Genomic DNA, 20,842 nt, shown 5'->3' with positions numbered 1-20,842 from the left:
ATGCATTCCCGGAAAGGTGTGAAATTATAAAGCCCACCTTAGCCCTGGGGGTAGAAAAGTATTAGGGCTTAAAAATATAGTGGACTAGACAGGAGTCAAGGAATCCACGAAGGTCTTTTGCTGACCCATCGTATTTGTCAACAATGTTGCCCAATAGTACGCTTTCCTTCGTAGCAGAATCACGGGACAAGACTAATTGTTTTAATGCGGCATTCTACGCTTTCAAATTTTGTACTTCGGTCGTTAATTCTTGCATGCCGCGCATGAGATCCTGAATGGCCGCCTCCATGTCCGTATTGACTTCAGTTAGTTGGCGTCTCAATCTGTCACAGGTTTCCCCTTTTCTCACCTGAGTTCAAAGTTTGCTGGAATTCTTGGGAGGAGTCTTCTTGCGTACGGTTCCGGTTTTGTACAACCCTGTGCGAGCATCTTCGGGTTTCAGCGTGCTTTCAGTGTTCTACGTCCAGGAACACTTGGAATCTCCGGGAAGTCAAGGAAACGAAGGAGGTGTACTCGGAGGCGGGTAAACAGGATCCGGGATTCAAGACAGGATAAGGAGGAAGGGAAGGTAGAGGGAGGAAGCGAGCGTCCGGGAACCAGGAATTCAAGAGTTCAGCTAAGGCGAACGATGGAGCACACGTCTAGCCACGGCAAGCGGTAGCATTGAGATGCGTGGGGCTGCGGGGGCGTGGCTTCTTTATAGAATGTGCTACGTCTGACATGTAAGCTGGTAGACAGCGTTCTGTGTTTAACAGCCATGTTCGAAGTACTACAGAGTGTAAGCCCCGATGTGTCAAGGACCAGGAAGTCCAAAAGGGATGCGCCCGATGGTTCATGACAGCTAGGACAGGTAAGTGACGCCATACGGGCCGATGCGAGCGTGCTAGGACAGGTAAGTAACACGATAATGAAGATCTTCGCAGGGCAAGAACGGAGTTAGAGAATGAAGAAGACAAAAGAAGCAATCAAAGGCTAAGAGGAACTAGCCAAGCACCTAGGAGTAAGATCAATGCATGTAGTAGTAAAGAGGTGATACCACAAGTATGGGGAGACACAGAGGGGACAGGTGAGTACACAGATATAGATTTGGAAACTGTAACAGTGGGAGGAACACGCCCATGCACAAAATTGACATTCTCAGACGGCTTTTGTAGTGAGGAGGAGGAGGGATCTTGCGGAGGACAGAGTGATGGGAGTGGAGAAGGGCTAAGTATACTATACATAACATGCACAGGTTGCGGGTCATCATGGGAGTGCAGGGCATATGAAGAATAAAAGACAGGACGGGAGGGCAAAGCAGCAGAAAGGGAAGGGACACTACGATCAATGACGCCACCAGCCCACCATGCTGGGCTGATGGAAAAAACACTTTTCAAGTTTGGCAAATAGATGATTCTTTTGTAGCCTTCTCAAAACCTCTGCCTCATGTTTAATGTGTCCTTGTGGGTCTTTGGAAAAAATTAGTATGTCATCCAGATATATTATAAGAGAGTGCAATGGAAGGTCCGAGAATAAGTGGTCTACGAAACGTTGAAAGACAGAAGGAGCGTTGGCTAACCCGAATGGCATTACGCGATACTCGTTATGTCAAATTAGTGTACGAAAGGCGGTTTTCCATTTGTCTCCGTGTTTGATTCTGATGAGGTGGTAAGCTCTTCTTAGGTCCAATTTTGTGTATATCTTGAAACCCTTTACTGCTTCCAGAATGTCCTGGATTAGGGACAGAGGGTACCGATTCTTGTGAGTCACCTTATTCAGTCCCCTGTAATCGATACAAGGTCTCAGTTCCTTGCAATCTTTCTTTGGGATAAAAAACAAGGAGGGTCCAGCCGGGCTCTTTGATTCTGTGATGAGTCCATTACGAAGATTGGCTTGGAGGTATTCCCTCGGTGCCTCTTTTTTACGGTCCTGAGGGGGTGTACATTCTTCCGAAGGGCACTTGTGCTTCAGGGAGTAGGTCGATAGAACAATCATCATGCCTGTGCGGAGGGAGTTCTTTAAATTCTTCGTTGGAGAATACTTCTTTGAATTCTAAATAACACTCCGGTAGCAGGTTTAAATTGGAAACCATAGACGTATTGGATGGATTGCCATCTTGTGAAGAGGAAGTGAATACTCCAATGGCTCTTTCTGATAGGCAATTTGTCAAACAATGCTCTGAACCCAGGAAAAGTGTTCCTGCAGTCCAGTTTATAAAGGGATTATGCTTGACTAACCAGGGAAGGCTCAATATCAGTGGATAATGAGCTGCTTTAATCAGGTCAAAAACAATTTTCTCTTGATGAGAGTTGATTTTCAGAAGGATTTTCTCTGTCTTTTCTTTTATAGGTCCCGATAGAAGCGGTTTTCCATCAAATCCTTCAATCAGAACTGGCACATCTTTGTTTGTTCAGGGGATCAGGTTTTGAATTGCCCAATCAGAGTCCATAAAGATTCCAGCAGCATCGCAGTCAACAAGAGCTGGTACCCCGGTAAGGTTTTGGTCTTGTAAACTAAAGTGACCGAGAGTACCACCATATTGTGTGATGTAGGAAGATAGTCTAAGGAACTCTTAGCCCTGTACCCGTTCATGGTCCCTTTCATGGACGGGGTTCAGCGTTTCCCGAATGTTTTGGGGGAATCAGAGTGCACTCAGATAATACATGCTTATCTGATCCGCAATACATGCAAAGACCAAGCGTCTTACGTCTCAGTCTTTCTTCAGGGGTTAGAGGACCTCTGGTAGTAACAACTTGCATGGGTTCTCCTTCTTCCGAGCCTCGAGAAGGTCTGTCAGTATGACTTGGAGGAGGAGGAGGTGGACGAAACCGTGATTTCCGTTTCTCATTGTCTCTCTCTTGTATTCGGTAGTCCAACTGTAAGACGAGTGTAATCATTTCAGCTAGGTTCTGAGGCCGTGGAACAAGGGAAATTTCAGCCTTGAGTTTTTCACATATATTTCTTCGGAATATGGTGACTAAAGAATCATCCGACCATGCTGTTTCTGCAGCTAATTGTTTGAACTGGGTTATGTAGGAGAGGATTTCGGTGTTGCCTTGCCGTAAGTCCAACAACTGCTCTTGAGCAGTGACAACAAACTCTCTTCTAGCAAATATAGCCTGTACGCTATTTGTAAACCCCGCTACAGAATCCATCAGCTGGTTGTTGGTAGTAACTATGGGAGTAGCCCAGGCTAAAGCATTGCCAGCCATGTTTGTTATGATGTAACTAACCTTAGATCGGTCCGTAGGAAAGAAGGAGGGTTTCAGTGTAAACTGAACCGTACAGGAATCCATAAATTCCTTAAGCTTTTTAGGGTTTCCATCAAATTTCCCCATGGTTAAAGTTCCAGGATGTATTTCAGTCCGAGCGGTTACCAGTTGCTGTAATACTTGCTTTTCGTTTGTTAAAAGTTGCATCTCTGTATTCAAGGTTTGTACCTCAGCGATCAGCTGTTCTACTTGCTGTTTCATCTTTTTGGGCGTCTCTATCTATCACAATTAACAGATAGATTCTGAAGTATCACTCACGTGAACTTCAGCTCCAAGTATCGATGTAGATGAATCCTCGTGAAGTAAAAAGTATGTCTCTCTCGAGCCACTAAAGAGACCAATGATTGGGCTCTCTGTAACCGGAGGGCGGCATCCACGGGAAACACTCAGGGGAACAAAACCTGTTGATCCGATGCCGCAGGTATTCTTTCAGGAACCGGTGCTTCGTGAACCGAAGTAAAGGTGAAGAATGACTTCCCATGAAGAAGAATGTCCTTGGAAATCCGATGCAGCAACAGGTAGTTTGCAGAAAGAGATGCAAAGTAACTTTAGTACAATAGCAAGGGTTCGTAAGGAATCCGCCCTGCGCGGGAAAGACCACACAGAAGAAAGGAATGAAACACTGGAGGAGAAAAAGGTAGGAGGAAAGTAGAATAACAATTTTTAGAGCGTAGCTTAGAAGCACACAAGGGAGCAAAGTAGCGACGCACCTACCTGAGGATTCAGGATCCCGTTATAGACTCGGGTAGGTGGCAGTCGCCATCTTTGGAAAGAACTAGACCTGTGCTGAGGAACAAAAAACAGAACCAAAAAGCTGCCATCTTGGTTTATGTTGAAAGTAACCAGGATGGTGTTTTTTCCATTGCATCCACAAGGACCTTTTGGAAGTTCTGATACCACCAGTGTCACCATCGTTAGAGATGACATGACGACATAGCCAACGGACAAGGGCACACGTGCCACCAACCACCAGGATCAGACACACACCAACCCACACGAAGAACATACTCAGTGCTATGACGTAGAGGACCGCTTACACTCACACACATGCATCGTCGTTATTTTTCACATAGCCTAACTACTGCACCACAGAAACACATGATGCCAGAAGAGCTCGTGTATATGCTAGCAGACGCTTTCGCTACTAAAAATCCTGAACATGTCACCCTGTAGATGGACTAATATATAAGGAGCCAAGTCGCACCTCGCGACCCCCATGTTATGGACTGTATGCCGCCACCCATAGACTAGGCCGAGGTAGGCCGCAAACCAGAGACCCCAGGCCCAGAGCAGCTCAGGCGGAGCTGCAAGGTGCTGATCATGCAGTACAAACCCTGACGGGAGCCCCACAGCCAAGGTCACAAAGTTGCAATTTACACGCTGCGCTCCCAGCGCCAAGGTTACAGCTGCCACTGCTAAACACTCCTTGGAGCCGAAATACAAATCCAATCCCCGTAATTCTGCTTCAGCCACGGTCTCTCAACACGTGACCAGGCCGACCTGATACGATGCCAAGCTCCAAGGACCAGGGAAGCTCTGTGGTCTCACGTCTGGGACCCATACTGGACACCGGCAGCGATGGGAAAGGGACACTCAAAGGCCAGTAGTAAGACCTGTCCATTGTCCGCCACTGACATATAGTCATACATTGTTGCCAAAGCTGGATACATCGCGAGCTGGGAACGGGGATGGTCCCAGACTTGGAGGCTCACGGATGTACCAATCAGAATACAAGGGGCTAACCACTGACGACACTATAATTCAACCAATCACTAACTTTCTTCATGTAACACTTTCTATGTAGCCATTTCTAGGGACGACTGAAGCATACCACCTGGCCTCTTCTCCACCACTAATATTTTCCCCTATACTGATCCATATTGACCCTACCACTCGGGGAACCAACCCGGAGTAGTGTTAGGTTTAGGGGCTAGTTTTCCCAGGTGACGCACACAGTAGCGTCATCCGATTAGAAAAAGGGGCCTGCGAGCCCATCACCGCTGAGATGTTCCTTGGGTACTTATTCTCCGAGAACCTGTCCCTATCTGTTTTGTGCAATAAACCGCAGTAACTCTTTGCTCTTGTGTGTGCCTCATACTCCTTTGGGACGCGGGAGGAGTTGGGGCCTCCCCAACCCCAGAGGTCTGCAGACAGCCCTGCCGAACCCCGGAAAATCATCTCGACCGCCCACTTTGATTTCCTCATCATTTGCATTTCCCTAATGGGTCTTTTCAGTTATACCTGGTTCCTTTATTCCTTGTATGGGTTGTAGTCTGATATACATCACTTGAAATGGGTCCAGTGATGGACTAAGTACACTGCAGCCTGGAGCGTCATCAGCTAAAATAACACCAGTCACCTCACTTAATTCGATGAGAGCAACTCACTGTGCATTCCCACCTTTTGTGCATACTTTGTTGCTTGTAGCATCAGCTCCATTATTTTCCAAAAACATTTTGTTGACTTCTTTTCGTTTTCAGTGCTCTTTGGGCTCTACACCTGTATATGTGCAGCAGTGAATCTCCATTCCTTTTTTTGACACTGCTCTCACACACTTGAAAAGAATCAATGGTTAAACAACACTTCTTTCTTGTGCATACTTTTGTTTATAGCGTTATTATATTCCTTTCTTTCAGACTCTATGTAAATATGCATAGGGATGGGCCTGCCTGACAGCATCTCAGTTTGTTCTTAACCCCCAGATTGGGGTATCTGGATGACTAGTCACTTACTTGTCCCTTATGTGGCAACTCTCTTATGATCCTCATTCTGGGTTGGCGTTTGTTGGTGGTTTCTTTAGCTATCACATATCCTCCTGTGCAAGCATACTCACATGTACCTCCAGACTCTGAAACATTTCTTGTTCTCTGAAATAATGTTGTTGTAACTTAGGCCCATACTGATTTCATTAAAATTCTCTGGCTCTCTTGCACCTATTATGGTTACAGTTTGTTGACACATTTGGTTGGAGTTCACCAAAACTCATGTGACAGCGGAAGAGGTGATCCTGGGTATTCCCCTGGCCCATATGTATGTACTCTGTGCAGTGACTTGTGCATATGTTTAGGGGCTGTATGTCACATTGGGTCATTCATTATAATGATACTCTTCTCTTTGTGGAATACCTGGTTGAATACCTGGTTCAAGGAATCTATCCACATACCTTGCTTCTAACTGGTTACTATGCCCATTTGTAATTATAATAGGGTCAAACCTACTACAGGTTCCAAGTTCATGGTAAGGCTCATGTGATGTTTGACCCATGGGGCATCTTGGTTCTGTGAGGTTGGGGCAGAACCCAGACATTGGGTTGTTCCCATGGTAATTATTACTTATATATGGAGATCGGTTGCTGGGATCCATAGACTGAAATGTAAGCATTGTTGTATGCAGCCAACTCCACCTGAAATTTCTCCTGTGGTGGCGGTTCCTTCTGATTTTGAGATGTTCCTCCCTCCGCCTTTCCTGCTTCTAGTATATAAACACAATGGTGTTACCGTCAGTGCGTTTCACACTTTCAAACAGACCTTAACAAATATCAGCCCAATGGGCCTCATTACGACCCAGGCGGAATGGGTTTAACGATACCGGTAATGGTGCCGGTGCCGTTTAACCCATTCCGCCCTATTACGAGGTTCCCTTGCGGGACCCGCTCTGGACATCTGGTCAGACCAGACCTCCTTTGCGGGTCCCACGAGGGGACCAGGGAGCTAACAACGGGCCCGTTATTAACGGGCCCGTTGTTAGCTCCCTCCCCATTCCCATTGAGCCCTATGGGGGCTCGAATGGGAATGGGGATGGGTAAATTGAATGAGGAATTACCGGGTCCTCCAAGGTTGGAATGGCCTGGTAATTCCTCATTCAAGGAACCCAGACCCGGACCCGAGTTTGGAGGCAGCCATGCCGCAAACAGCGGCATGGCTACCTCCAAACTCGTAATGTGGCCCAATGTCTATTTTTTGGATGTAATGTGGCGGAATTACCTGCAGTATTTTGATGGAAGTTGTTCCCTCCACCTTACCTCCAAACTCATAATTCTGCAGTGGGTTAATGCAGTGGTAATGGAGTGGTATATATTTAATGAAATATCATAAACTGATCATTAAGGCCTGCAGTGTGTGTGCCTAATCTGTGTATCCACTGTGCGTCCTTAAATAATGAGTTCTCCACATTATTACCCACTACTGTGTTTATGATCCACAAGAAGCTATCATCTTCAGAGTTATTGTTTGCCATAAAATGTTGAACCATAGGCTCAGTAGTTAATCTGCATCTGATTCTCTTAATCTGCGTTTCCCCATTCTTACTCAGGCCTCTCTTGTAGTTTGACCAACACAGACAACGCCACATGGACATTTGGCACAATAGACTACCCAGCTTGTTCTACAATTAATCATTGCTCTTAATGCGTAATCTTTTATCTAATTTTAAATGTTGTGACTTTGCCTGTAAATCTACACGCTGCACAGGTCGCACTTGGGAAATGCACTACCAGGGGACCCAAAATCCATAATGTCTTTTCTTTAGGAAATAGTGGATGCCTACAATGTACTAATTGGTCTCTTATATTTTTTTTTATCTTATCAAGGCAAACAATGGTGGATCTTCTTCTGGAAGTTTCAACTGAATAAGCAACCAATACTTCTTTACTATACGTTGGATGTCTTGTGTGCTATGACAAAAAAGTAGAGACACAAGTTATTTTGTACTTTTTACGGGACTTCTCTCCTTTTAGTAGGACGTCTTTAGGTGTATTTCATGCTCTTTTTCTAGAATGTTTTATACTTTTTTTTGGGTAAACCCTCAGTAGTAGACGTTCATCCAGGATGTCAGCCTGGAAGTGAAAATCATCAGTCGATTTACAGTTTTATTTCGCAATCTCAGGTTATTGCACATAGAGCAAATTATCTTTTAGATGGTGCAGATGGTAAATTCGGTAAAGAAGAAGCGTATTACGATCCATTGGTTTTCTATATAGTGAGCATATTAATGCACCACATTCTAGTCTGATTTCTAGATCTAGAAAATGGTCCCAGTGATGGACTAGGCACACAGCAGCCTTGAATGTCTTGAATAATACTAGTCTCCTCACTTAATTCGATGGAAGCACCTCATTCTGCTTTCTCACCTTTTGTGTACACTTTGTAACTTGTAAGATCATCTCAATATGTCAAATACTTCCCTAACTTAAAGTCAGGGACAGTGGAGTCAGCTGGCTGTTATTTATTTCTTCTCTTATGCTGCTTACTCTTTACTTCTATATGCACTATAAACTCCCGTATTTCTATTGCTTGATCTAGCACCCAGTGAATTATCCTTGCATTTCAGAAATTCCTTGCTGGCTGTGATATAATTGGTTGGTGTAGTACGTGGAAAAATATAAGCTTGAGCTCTTTAGATACAATATTACAGTCTGTTTCAGATTTTTTAAATGTACAATTTAACGTCTGTAAAAACTGCCGTGGAGGCTTCTCCTGGCCTTCTTAAAATACATATGCCACCTACTTTGCATCATGCAGGGGTCGTGGTGAAAAATACATCCTGACATCCTCCTTATGTTTACCCCAACATGTAAATTCTACTTTGATAGATGGCACATTAATCCAGCGTGTATTGCCAGTGTTGGATATAGTTGGTGAACCTGGTCAAGAGGTTCCTATATCGAATAGTCACCATATTTTATGAATGTCTTCACTTTTTCTTTCAGTGACTTCACAATTTCAGCAGGATCTATATCTGAGTGTTTTTTTTTCTAAGCCTCTTGGTTCCTCTTCAGAAAGAGACTCATCCATGATGCATATAATATTACATGTGCAGTGTTTATATTCTCAAATTTTCTGGTTCCACACTTCTCTCTCACAAACGGAATGGCATGCCTTTCGTGACAGTTTCCTTTCACCCCTCACTGTGGATTGGTGGTGCCATGTGCCCCTACCAGAAAGAATCTGGATGTTGGCCATCCCCAGCCCATTCACTGCTGACCCTATGCCCACCGCTTTATGTGGCTGTCTGAACATGCCCTCTTTCAGAGACGGCTGCTCTTACTCATCTCTCCATAACTGTCTTAATTGCTCTTTCCGTTTTTTATTTTAACTTCATCTCTTGAAACTGTGTATGTAAACCTTTCCATTTGGTCCAACCGAATGTAAGTCTGCTCTGTTGTCGCTGTAATCTCGAAACTAATGCCCTTAGCTCCGTTATTTGCATTTTGCAATCTGCTGCAATTGTAACACTCTTGTTGCACTCAGAGGCGTAATCTATCAATTCACGTTCCAAACCTTTAGCCTAGTTTTTCAACTGTCCATTCTACTGAAGCAATCTATGCACTTCCATATTTATTTGCTCTCTGTCGTCATGTTTAATATCTAATTCGCCTTTTAATCGGGACAGCTGGCTTGAATATTAGCTCATGTACTTATGTTGCACCTATAACACATTCTTCCTTGTAATTGTGGAAACTCTGAAGCGTCTCTGTCCTTGTCCTTCTCGAATTTTACCAATTTCTTTGCAGACTAATTCTGATACAGAACATTTGTATGCAAATCCTGTGCTCTGACTGATCTGAGTCGCACTAAAATAAACGAGTTTTGCACTGAAATGAACTAGAACATCTTTCTGGGATTTGCGATTCACAGAATTGTGTAACCCCCAAATAAATTATCTGAAGGTTCTTTTGCTATCTCATTAGTCATGTGTTGCCTCCAAATAATTAGAATGCCAACATTACAGTTAAAAAAAGTGTGTTTCTTTGTCTGACCGTAAATCCACTGTACTAAGCTCAGTCATGCCTTTACAAGTTGTCTCAAAGCTCTGTTACTATTTGACCACATGAAAACCTATTATAACACTCAATTTTGCACAGTGCCCTTCTGCATCGTTAAATAGACAGCCAGCTTCTGATGAAAATGGCTTTATCACACCTGAATAAAGGACACCAGTGGAGTGTTGCTTGCTTTCTTCACCAAAATAATATGTAGGGTGGCTACTTTGTTCCTCCCGCTTAGCATTGAATTATCCTGTCTAGGATCTCAACTGCGCATTCTCCGGCCTAGAGCTGCCACTCTGAATTGGGGACTGATGAGGCCATGTTGTTTATCTTGTAGACATAAAACATGGCATAGAAAAAACTCTCACACTTCATAAAAGTGAACATACGTTCATCTGGTAATCAGCAAAATGCTTACCAGAGTTAACTAAGTATACAATACTACATCTACCACAGAGGAAATTATCAGCAATTGAGCAAACAGTGAGGTATCTATTATTCCAGTCTACACAAAGGCAACTTAATTCCTTTTTACCACACAGAGATATGAAAAAACATTTAATACAGCTTTGAAACCAACAAACGTGAATACATTGCACTCTTAATTCATTTAGGATAGAACTTGCTGAATTATCCACAAAATGAGAAAGAAACAGGCCTGTTTCAAATCTAAATTTTGCTTTAGCCAAACCACTAGCAATCCTAATACCCAAGGTCACCTCCTGATAAGAATGGCAAGTCACATTTTCCAGAACCTCTTTCTTAAAAGAAAATCCTTTATTCCAATTAAATTTGCGACAGTATATTCGTGACCGGCTGGTATAGGAGGTTAATGAAAAGCTGGTTTTATGTCAAAATGAACACACTTTGCCAATCAGTTATGTGAGGCTGATTCACTCCTTGTAATAGAACTTAGCATTCCACGTCAATGGATGCCGTTCAACCCCTCTGTCATCAAACTGGCTCAGGTTAGCTTTTCCTGTCCTCTCTGCTACTCCTCAATGACCTCTCCATGAATGCGCAGTTTAATAATCACATGGTTTCCCTTCCCACTCCCAGAATTGGGCCTGAGTCTACAAACACCTCAGCAAACAGCAGGTGGCAGTTGGCAAATGATCAGCTGATAGGACATGCATCATTCCTTCTTTTAGTATTAGCTTAAAATGATCTATAAAACACCCCAAAGAAAGCCAGCACCCTCCTTCTTTTCTGACACCTTCTTCCTTCATCACTTGCTTCCTCTGTAACTTTCCTTCTTTTACCAATCCCTCCCTGTTTTTCAATCAACTTTTCCTTTAGCAACAATACGTTGCTTTATGCCAGCGTTGTCCAACTCTGGCCCTCTAGAGCCAGAATCCTGACAGGTTTTCAGGATATCTCTAATATTCATCAGGAAAAATGTGCATGCATTTAGAATCCTTGTATGCAAATTTATCTCATGAATATTAATGAGGGGTATCCTGAAATCCTGACATGGATCCGACCTTCAAGGCCCGGAGTTGGAAACCCTGCTTTACACCGGCACATGGACGCCTTAGATACATTCTCCTGTTCTCTTTGCATGTTTCATTGTGAATGTACAACTGAGTACTCTTTTTCACAGATGCTTTTACTGTGCAAGGTTTACTTTAGACAGAAACACTTCTAAATGATTGATTGCTCGACACTCATCAGGCCATGCCACATCTTCATGAGTTCTGTAATTTTGTCTCTCTGACTGCCGCTCACGTTTTACTGCAGCCTGAATTGCACTAACCCTGTCATGTGCATGCACCTATGGCTAAACATCCATGTTAGTTCTATAATGGCATATATAAACATAATTCTGCAATACTCTATCGCTAATTCAAATGATTATTTTAGGGTCAATGCAACTGTGGCATAGATAAATGTGCTATATCAATCCTGTAAATAAATAAATACAAATTTGTATTTCACCTGTACCCCTCCAGCAGCTTCAACCCATGCTAAATGATAGGGAGCCCCCTACTGGTGAAATGATGAACATGCTCTGTCCAATGTTTATCGAAGATATATCGGGGCTAAAATAGTGGGGGAATGTGCTAATGGGAGTGCCAATAAAAAAGAGCGATATGCAATATGTGTACACATCCCTCTTAAGAACCAGCGTTATGATTAATGAAATCCTGCGTTGATTTAAATATAATTAGCAAGAATTTCGTGTCTTGTAATTCTTGTCAACCCAATGTCTGTCTATTTTGTACAATTAACTGCCCTAAATTGGCCCAGATGTTTCAGAATAATGATCCATAAACAAATAAAACTAACTCAATATCAGTGCAGAAATTTGGAAGAAGTTATCTGAATTCTGGAGTAGTATTTGAATCTAAACAGTACAATAAAAACAATCTTTTATTTGTTTGTTGCTAAATGCAGATATCAAGAAGGTTTTTCCGACCTCAGAATTCATGCCGTGCTCAAAGAATTCATAATTTTACGGTTGGTATAGGGAATGCTTTAGTCTAATTTTTGTCTAAAACCACATTTAAAATAACTTAATATCAAAATAGGTTTGGGAAATTGTATGACTACTTGTGCAATGTTTCAGAACACTCTGGTGTTTTCATTATTGTGTGAATATACATCAAATATAGTGATTTTGGTGCTGTGTAAAATTAAAGTGGGGTTATGCCGCATGCCCCCAGGGATAACCCAGACATAAGGAAAGTAAACACATTTTTGGGAGAAAAATTGTCACATTGGTCAGAGTGTTCAGAGTTCAGAGACACTGGGCCTCATTATAAGGCTGGCGCTCCCGTAATAAAGGGGGCCGGTACGGGACGGGCCCCCTTCATTTCGGGAGCGCCGATTACGAGCTTCCCATCGCGGGACCCGGATCGCATGCCTGGTAAAACCAGGCGTGCTTTCCGGGTCCCGCGAGTGGAAGAGGGAGGCAATAACGGGCCAGATGTAATCTGCCCGTTATTACATCCCTCCCCATTCCCATTGAGCCCTATGGGGGCTCAAATGGGAATGGGGAAGGGGTCCTGCATGGAGGACTTACCGGGTCCTCCTATCTCGGAGTAAGTCCCCATTGCAGGAACCCGTCAATGGAGCCCGGAACGGTGGCTCCATGGCTACCTCCATTCTCGTAATGAGGCCCACTGTGTTTGTAAACAGTTTGGATTCGGGAGTTGGTCTTTGTGTATATATAAATAGCTGTGTTTACTTGGGTTGTGGCACAGTCTAGCAGGAGCGCAATGGAAACAAGCAAGCATCTCCTCAATTAGTTTTGCCATGAGGGGGTCATGGTGCGTGGAGCTAATGAAATATCAACATAATCGATTTCACTTAGGATGTGATGTAGTCTTGCCAAAACAGACTGAAACCAGGGCACTTGTCTCTGGATTAAGGCCTAGGCTTTGAAAATGCCTGATTTATCTCGAGAATCTGTGCACGTTCCTATGAGAGCCTGAGAGACACAACTGACATCTAGACCGAGGTTCTGTTTGTGGGTTCTTCCTCTGCCTATTCTTCTTGGTCTCCTGCCTTTTGGCCCTCTTCTTTAGGTCCCTTCCCCGCTGCTGTTTCAGTGGTGAAGAACTTGGGTGTTAAACTTTCCGCTTCCTTGTCTATGGCCCCTCAGATTGGCACGGTTTGTTAATCGGGCCATTTTCAATAGAACATTGTCAAGAAGGTCCTTCCATTTATTCCTGTTCATCTGCGAGCTCCAGTGGTCTCTGCTTTAGTCCTCAGCAAGATTGACTACTGCAACTCTATCTGGCTCAACCAGACTACCTGATACGGTGCCTGCATGTTCTCCAGAACTCGGCCGCTCGCCTCGCCACTGGCACCCTTTTTCAGGAACATATTTCCCCAGTTTTGGGATCGCTCCATTGGCTGCCGGTGGCCAAACGTGTTCATTCTAAGTCCCTGTACCTGGTGCAAAGGGCCTTCTATGGTGTCAGCCATGAGTACCTGTAGCAAAAATTTCAGCCGTATGTTCCTGCCCTTGCACTACGCTCTGGGGGGCTCTCTCTCTCTCTCTTGGCTGTCCCCAGGGTCAACTTTGCTAGAACCTGTGGGCGTTGTTTTTCATTAAAAGCTGCTGTTCTTCGAAATGCTCTCTCTGCATCCTTGCGTATGGTTTCTGCATCTGTAATTTGGGAAGGCATTAAAAACCTTACTATTCTAGTCTTTCCTCTCTTCTTTCTTCATGATCCTTGGTTTCATCTTTTAGCGCCAGGTTGCCATTTTGGTGTTGGTTGCTCTACACTCTCGGGTGTGAAAAACTTTAACATAACATAACATAACATTACATAACATAACAGAGATTGGACACCGCAGAGTGGAAGGAGCATCCTGGAGTCAGGACTTGATGATTTGGGCTTGATGCTGTATTCTGGGAAATGTAGTGAACGTATTAAGCATCTATAAAATGTTGTGAAGAGGAGAGATGCCTGATGCTGCATTCAGAGCAATGTATTCAAAGCATCAAAGTGTCCATAAGACATTTAGAGAGGACGAGAGATATAATACGGCATTACGGCAAATGTACAAAAAAGTTACAAAGTGCCCCTTAGACATTGTAAGGGAAAGAGAGGTGTGATGCTGCATTGTAAGAAATGTGTTCAAAAGAACCAAGGATACATGGAGAACGAGAGCATGGTTCACTGCATTCTGGGAAACGTAGTTGAAGTATAAAAGTGCCATAGGACACTAATTACAATAGTGACACTAATGACCTCTGTGACCCTATCCAATCTGAATTTCTCAGCCGTCAATCTGCAGAATCAGGCCTCAGCCATGTTTCCAACCTACTGAGCCCTGCTAACCATCATCTCTCCTTATCCTTATGGAGCTCCTGTCAATCTTTGATATACTGAACCACTCCTCTGTTTGTTGGAGCCTTGACAGCCTTAGAATGCATGACAATGCTTTTGACCAGGTTGCTTCCTAGCTTTCTCATCAGGCGTTCTGCTCCTCAGGAACACACACTCACCACATCAGAACTCTGTCTCTGTTGGCGCTCACAAGGCTCTGTCCTTAGCTTGATTATTCATCCACTACACCCCTGCTTCAGTCACCTGATCTCTTCCTTTGGAATCGCATATCACCTCTTTGCAGATAATATGCAAATCTCCATCTCCTTCCCTACTCTTATTCCTGAACCCTTTGCTTGCCTGTATGCTTGCTCTCAGCAGTCCAGCAGGGGATGGCACTTTGTGGTTTAACGCGTAACTCCTCCAAGACCGAAGAATCATGGATTCCTGCCTCCAGGGCCCTCTCTCCTTTTTTCATCCATCTCATTTCCATCCAACTTGCTCTCATCCTGCTATAAGGTGCACACCATGGAGTCCTTTTTGATTGCTATCTTAACATACACCACTTTATTACATCTAATTAGCTGTGGCCAGGATTAGCCTGCTTGATATCAGGAAAATTCGCCCATCCTCATTATTAGCTCTACCAAAAACCCTCATACTGATGCACAATCAGATTGACTACTCTGCCAGCTCCTTCTTGGTCTCCCACTGTACCCCTTTAACCAACTGGACAAAGTACCCAAATGTGCTGCTCAGACCCTTTACACTCTTCCCTGCTCTTCCTCCAGCTTGGTCTCGGGAGGATAGCTCAAGGGCAACGTGCTCGCCTGGGAAGCAAGATGTCAAGGAGCAACACAGGTTTGATCCCCGGGCCGCGCTTAGAAACCTTCTGTATTAAGCACATTATAAATAACGTATCATATCATATCCATTGAACTACTGCCAACATACGACTGCATTGCCATAACACACTAGTCTCTTTAGGCATTCCACCGCTTTGCTCCCCAATGTAGGAGAAAGAATCTGGACAGTGCATGATCTTGAACCATTGATGTGTTAATTGCTACCTCTTTAGACATTTTTAGACTGCATGCTTAATCATGAATTATATTAAAAATTTATGAATAATGGGCAGTACTCAAATGGACAATGGGCCTCAACAATATTTTTTGCTTCGTGGTGTATACATATTTCCTCAAATATACAGTTATGGATGAACACTCCAAATCAAGTTTCTGTACATCGGAAAATGAAATTATAAGCCTCAGCCAATCCATAGTTAATGGTATGGTATTGTATTGTTTATTTATATAGCACCTATACACAGGCAAGTGTTTCAAAGCGCTCAATATCAATAATCAATATTCTGAATTATCCATGTCTACATCTTATCGCAAAATCATTCTGCATCCTTTGTGAGAATATCCACCTAGCAGAAGGACACACTGGGCCTCATTACGTCTATTGCAGAATGGGTTAACGGACGCCGCTAATGGTGGCGGCGCCGTTATACCCATTCCACAATATTATGAGTCCCCCTCGCGGGACCTGCTCTGGACGTCTGGTTTCACCAGACGTCCAGAGCGGATCCCGCGAGGGGACCAGGGAGCTAACAATGGCCCAGTCGTAATCGGCCCGTTGTTAGCTCCCGCACCCATTCCCATTGAGCCCTATGGAGGCTCAAATGGGAATGGGGAAGGTCCGGGCTCGGGTTCCCTGTAGGAGGAATTACCGGTCCCTCCAAACTCGGAATGGCCCGGTTATTCCCCATTCAGGGAATCCAGACCTGATTTTGGAGGCAGCCTTGCCCTTATTAAGGGCATGGCTGCCTCCAAAGTCGTAATGAGGCCCACTGTCTCACAAACCAGTGATCATGGTCACAATTACCTCAAACAATATGTTTATGTGTTGAAACCAGGGCCATCTACACTCTGCCTTTGACCACCCTTCTGCCAAGATGGATGCATGTCATTATTGACAAGGCACTCTAGAATCAAGGGCACCCAATCATTTCCTCCAGGGTATTTAACGGGCAAGAAAGGCACTGGTTTAATGGTGCTTGCAGGACAATAACACCCCTCTATCTGGGACACAAAATAGACTTTTTGGTTAAAATATGTTCTTAATATTATTTGAAAAGATTACAATGAATTTAAATGCAGATAATCAGCCACTTGCGCCTTGAAACACCATTCGATGTATAGGCACATTATAAATACCCAATAAATAAAATAAATACTATATATAAATCTGGGTTGTCCTGAAATACAATAAAACATCAATGCACAATCTGCCTACTTTTATCTCACAAAAAACCCCAAAAACATGAAATACAGAAATAAGGTTGCAAGTTTAGAGAGAAATCATCATCTGTGTGTGACAGTCCTAAACAATAGTACTAACACAATTAAAGCATTTAAATGAAATGTTATTTCGTGAGAGTTGGATAAAGCACAATCAACTTTCATTACTGAACCCTGACAATCGCAGATATAAAGAAAGTCAGAAGATAAAGCATGGGCTTCTGAATAACCTCTAGTTGAAGGAATACTCATGATCTACGGCACTTTAATCAAAATTAAAGCACTTTGAATTTGGCCTTGAATTTGGCCTTGAAATGGGAAGTAATTGAGCAGAGATCTTTGACAATTTGTGAGAAATAATGTGTTTGCTAAATATGTAATGAGGATTTGTAGTTCAACTAACATTATCTAAACAAACACAAACAAAATAGTATATATCTCAAATGGCTTAGGTCTTAGAGTGAAGGGCAAGTGATAAGGAGAATATATTTGAGCATTGGTACTTTTTCGATCCTATTACCTTAACGATGCCCTCCTTTCACTCTTTTAAACAATAGAAAAAAAGAGTTGAATGTGGTACACGTGTTGTATTAAAGCTGTTACATGGCACTCAGTATTTTAGCTCCTTTGTCAAATATGTAGCTCCTCAAGCATGCAGAGGTCACATATTCCAGTCGACCTAGGCTTTCAAAAAGAAACCAGGGTCATTCAAATAGGTTTGTTATCTGATTGGGGAAATTCCCCCACGAATATTCAATTTCTAAAGAGTTATGCCATTTAAATACTCGAAAGGGGCATTGATTATCTTATGATCTCAATCATTGATTAGAGAACATTTGCACTGGAGTCAACATCAGGATGAATTTCTCTGGACGCTCCAGTTGGTTCTGACTGTTTTTTTGCTACTTGGAGTAGCATATCACTCCGCAACAGGCCAGAATTGATACTCATCACTCTTCTTTTTCTTTCGTTTCTCCTAGTCTTCCCAGCTCAACTCTTTTCTCTCCTCTTATGTCTCTGGTATATCATTTCTTTCTTCCTTACTTCACTCCTCTTTTCATTTCTTCTCTGTTCCCTGTTTTTTTTCTTCTTTCTTTCAAGCATGCTATAATTTTACCTACCCCAAAAACCTTTCATTTATCCAACACGTCCTTGTATCATGCCATTTCTCTTCTTCCTTTCCAATCTCAACTTTTGCAATGTGCCATCTACTCTTAGCTTTCTTCTTATTTGGAGATCTACTGTATTTTTCCTTAACTTCATTCTGGGTTTCATCCTGCTCACTCTACTGAGACTGCTGTTCTGCATGTCACTAATTTCCTTACTTCTTCTCATCACACAAAGCAATCTTTTCTCTTAATTCTTCTTGATCAATACTCGCCCTTTCATACAGTAAATCACCTTATTTTTTGTTCTTCTCTTTCTTATCTGGTATTTCAGGTATTTCTCTGTCCTGGTATGCTGCTTATTGGCCTTCAAATTTATGTTCACTATGGTGTTCTCTAAGGCGCAATCCTTTGTCCTAAACCCTCTTCTCTGTTCACTATTCTCCTTTCTTCTATCATCCAATCATTTGGTTTCTCCAGTTATTTCTATGCCCGAGATGCTCAGATCATTTTCTTGTTTTCCTCCGTTTCTGACTGACTACATATATCTATTTTACATTATCTTACACTGTGGATGTTTTCTCACTCTCTTCATCTTAATCCATCAAAAACAGAATTTCTCTTCTTTCCTTGTCCTCCTCATTATGATTGTTCTCCACTCTCATTTATTGCTTTCAATTCATGTTTTATTCCTCTGTCTCCCTTTATCTTTAATTTAGGTGTTATATTAAGTCTTGCTTTCTTTTTCTTATCATATCTCCATGCTGGCTCTGTCCTGTCTGTTGCTATCAGCTCTACAATATGCTCACAATCTGACAATTTCTTTTTTCTCAGCTACTAAGACTCTTATTCTGACTATGGTCTTATCACTCCTCGATTACTTTTCTTCTCTGCCTTTTGGGTTTCCTGCTTTTGACCTTACTACTCTTCAATATATTATCAGTTCCTCTGTCTGCGTGACATGTATGTTTCTTCACAGCTCTTCTATTGCCCCTTTTCTAGCTGCGCTTAATTGGCTTCCTTTTTTAGTCTGTCTTCAGTTTCATTTTCTTTTCTTCATTTTATTGTATCAATGGTCTTGCCCCATCTTTCCTGTTTTGTATTATTCTTGGTTTCTTCTTCAAAACTTTGCACTTCTTCCTCATTTCACCTTATGTTTTCTGTACAACCTTCTTCAACATTGTAAAATCCAACTTCCTACTTCATCTTGAATGAGATTTTCCTTCATGAGTGATTGTTTTATAAATGCATGCATTATAATAATATATCATGTACCTAGAGTTTATATAATTTTGTATAGCGCTTTGGTGAAAGCACTTTTGAAAGTATAATATACAAAACAATAATCTGTTCACCTTCTCAGCCATTGGTTCCAGGTAGCAAGGTGTCCTGCTGTATCCCCTTCTGCCTCTTTTGGTGAATCCTCTCCTTTACTCAAGAGCTGGCTGAAAATTTGACATTCATTTCTTCTGTCAAATCATCTATGGCATCAGCTTCAGCTTGTAAGATAAAAGAATGAAAAGATGCCCTCCTTTTGTCCAATATGGTTTTGACATTTTAAACCTCTTACTCCTCCCACAATAGAGTCCTTTGACGGATCTACGTGATCCGACCGCGGCTGATTTTCCCGCGGCCGGAATGTTTGCATGTGAAATGTACGAACCACAAAAGGTTTGTACATTTCCCATGCAAACACACGTTCAATACCCCTACATACCCACACCCCCACCCACACCCACAACACACCCACAACACCCACCCCGCTCCCACACACCCCCCACCCACACCCTCAACACACCCCCACCCACACTCCCACCCACACCCCCACCCACACTCCCACCCCCAACATAAACAAACCCTACTTACCTTTTTTAAACACTGAGTCCCTGCGGCGACAGTACCCTTTCACTGGCGCTGCAGGGTCCTTTTCTATTTATTTTCATTTTTTTTTACAGGAGCTGCAGGGGTTTCCCCCACAACCCCCGCTCACTATACTCTAAAGTATAGTGAGCTTGGTGTTGGGGGGACAACCCGCAGCTCCTGTTTTTTTTCCTCCGGGTGTGCTGCTGGGGTTTCCCTAGCAACACCACCCTCACTATGCCACACAGTATAGTGAGCGGGGTGTTGCGAGGGACATCCCCACAGTCTTCTTTTTTTTATACTTACCTACAATGCTATCACCAAAGGTTCAAACTTTTTGTGTTTGAACCTTTGGTGGTAGCATTTTTCGGACTTTTTGTACAGTCAGACCTTTTTTTTGGGTCCGATCGTACAATTCCTACTTTGACACCTCAATGTTCCATTGGCTGGGCCCTCTGATTGGCTTTGTGTTATTCAGGTACACCAACAAAATCTACTCCCTGCTATCCCAGGGGGTGTAAAGGTTTTTGCATAGGTCAGCATAGGAGTTTCTGACTTCTATTGTATCCCCACCTTTGTGAGCGAGTGGCTATCTCAGTTAAAATATTCATTTTTTAAAATAACTTATTATGTGTTCATATGAGATTGTTCTAAGTAACATTGAATGTTTTGAAGAATGTGCTGATTCCAACAAAATGCCTCAGAAAGTTATAACACACTGACTTTATCAATATTATTATATTGAAGAAATATCAGTTTTCTGAAATGT

The sequence above is a fragment of the Ambystoma mexicanum genome, chromosome 2p (assembly GCF_040938575.1).
Source record: "Ambystoma mexicanum isolate Mex_15411 chromosome 2p, UKY_AmexF1_1, whole genome shotgun sequence".
Lineage (NCBI taxonomy): Eukaryota > Metazoa > Chordata > Amphibia > Caudata > Ambystomatidae > Ambystoma > Ambystoma mexicanum.
The sequence above is the reverse complement of the archived record's forward strand: the minus strand, read 5'-3'. Positions refer to the sequence as shown.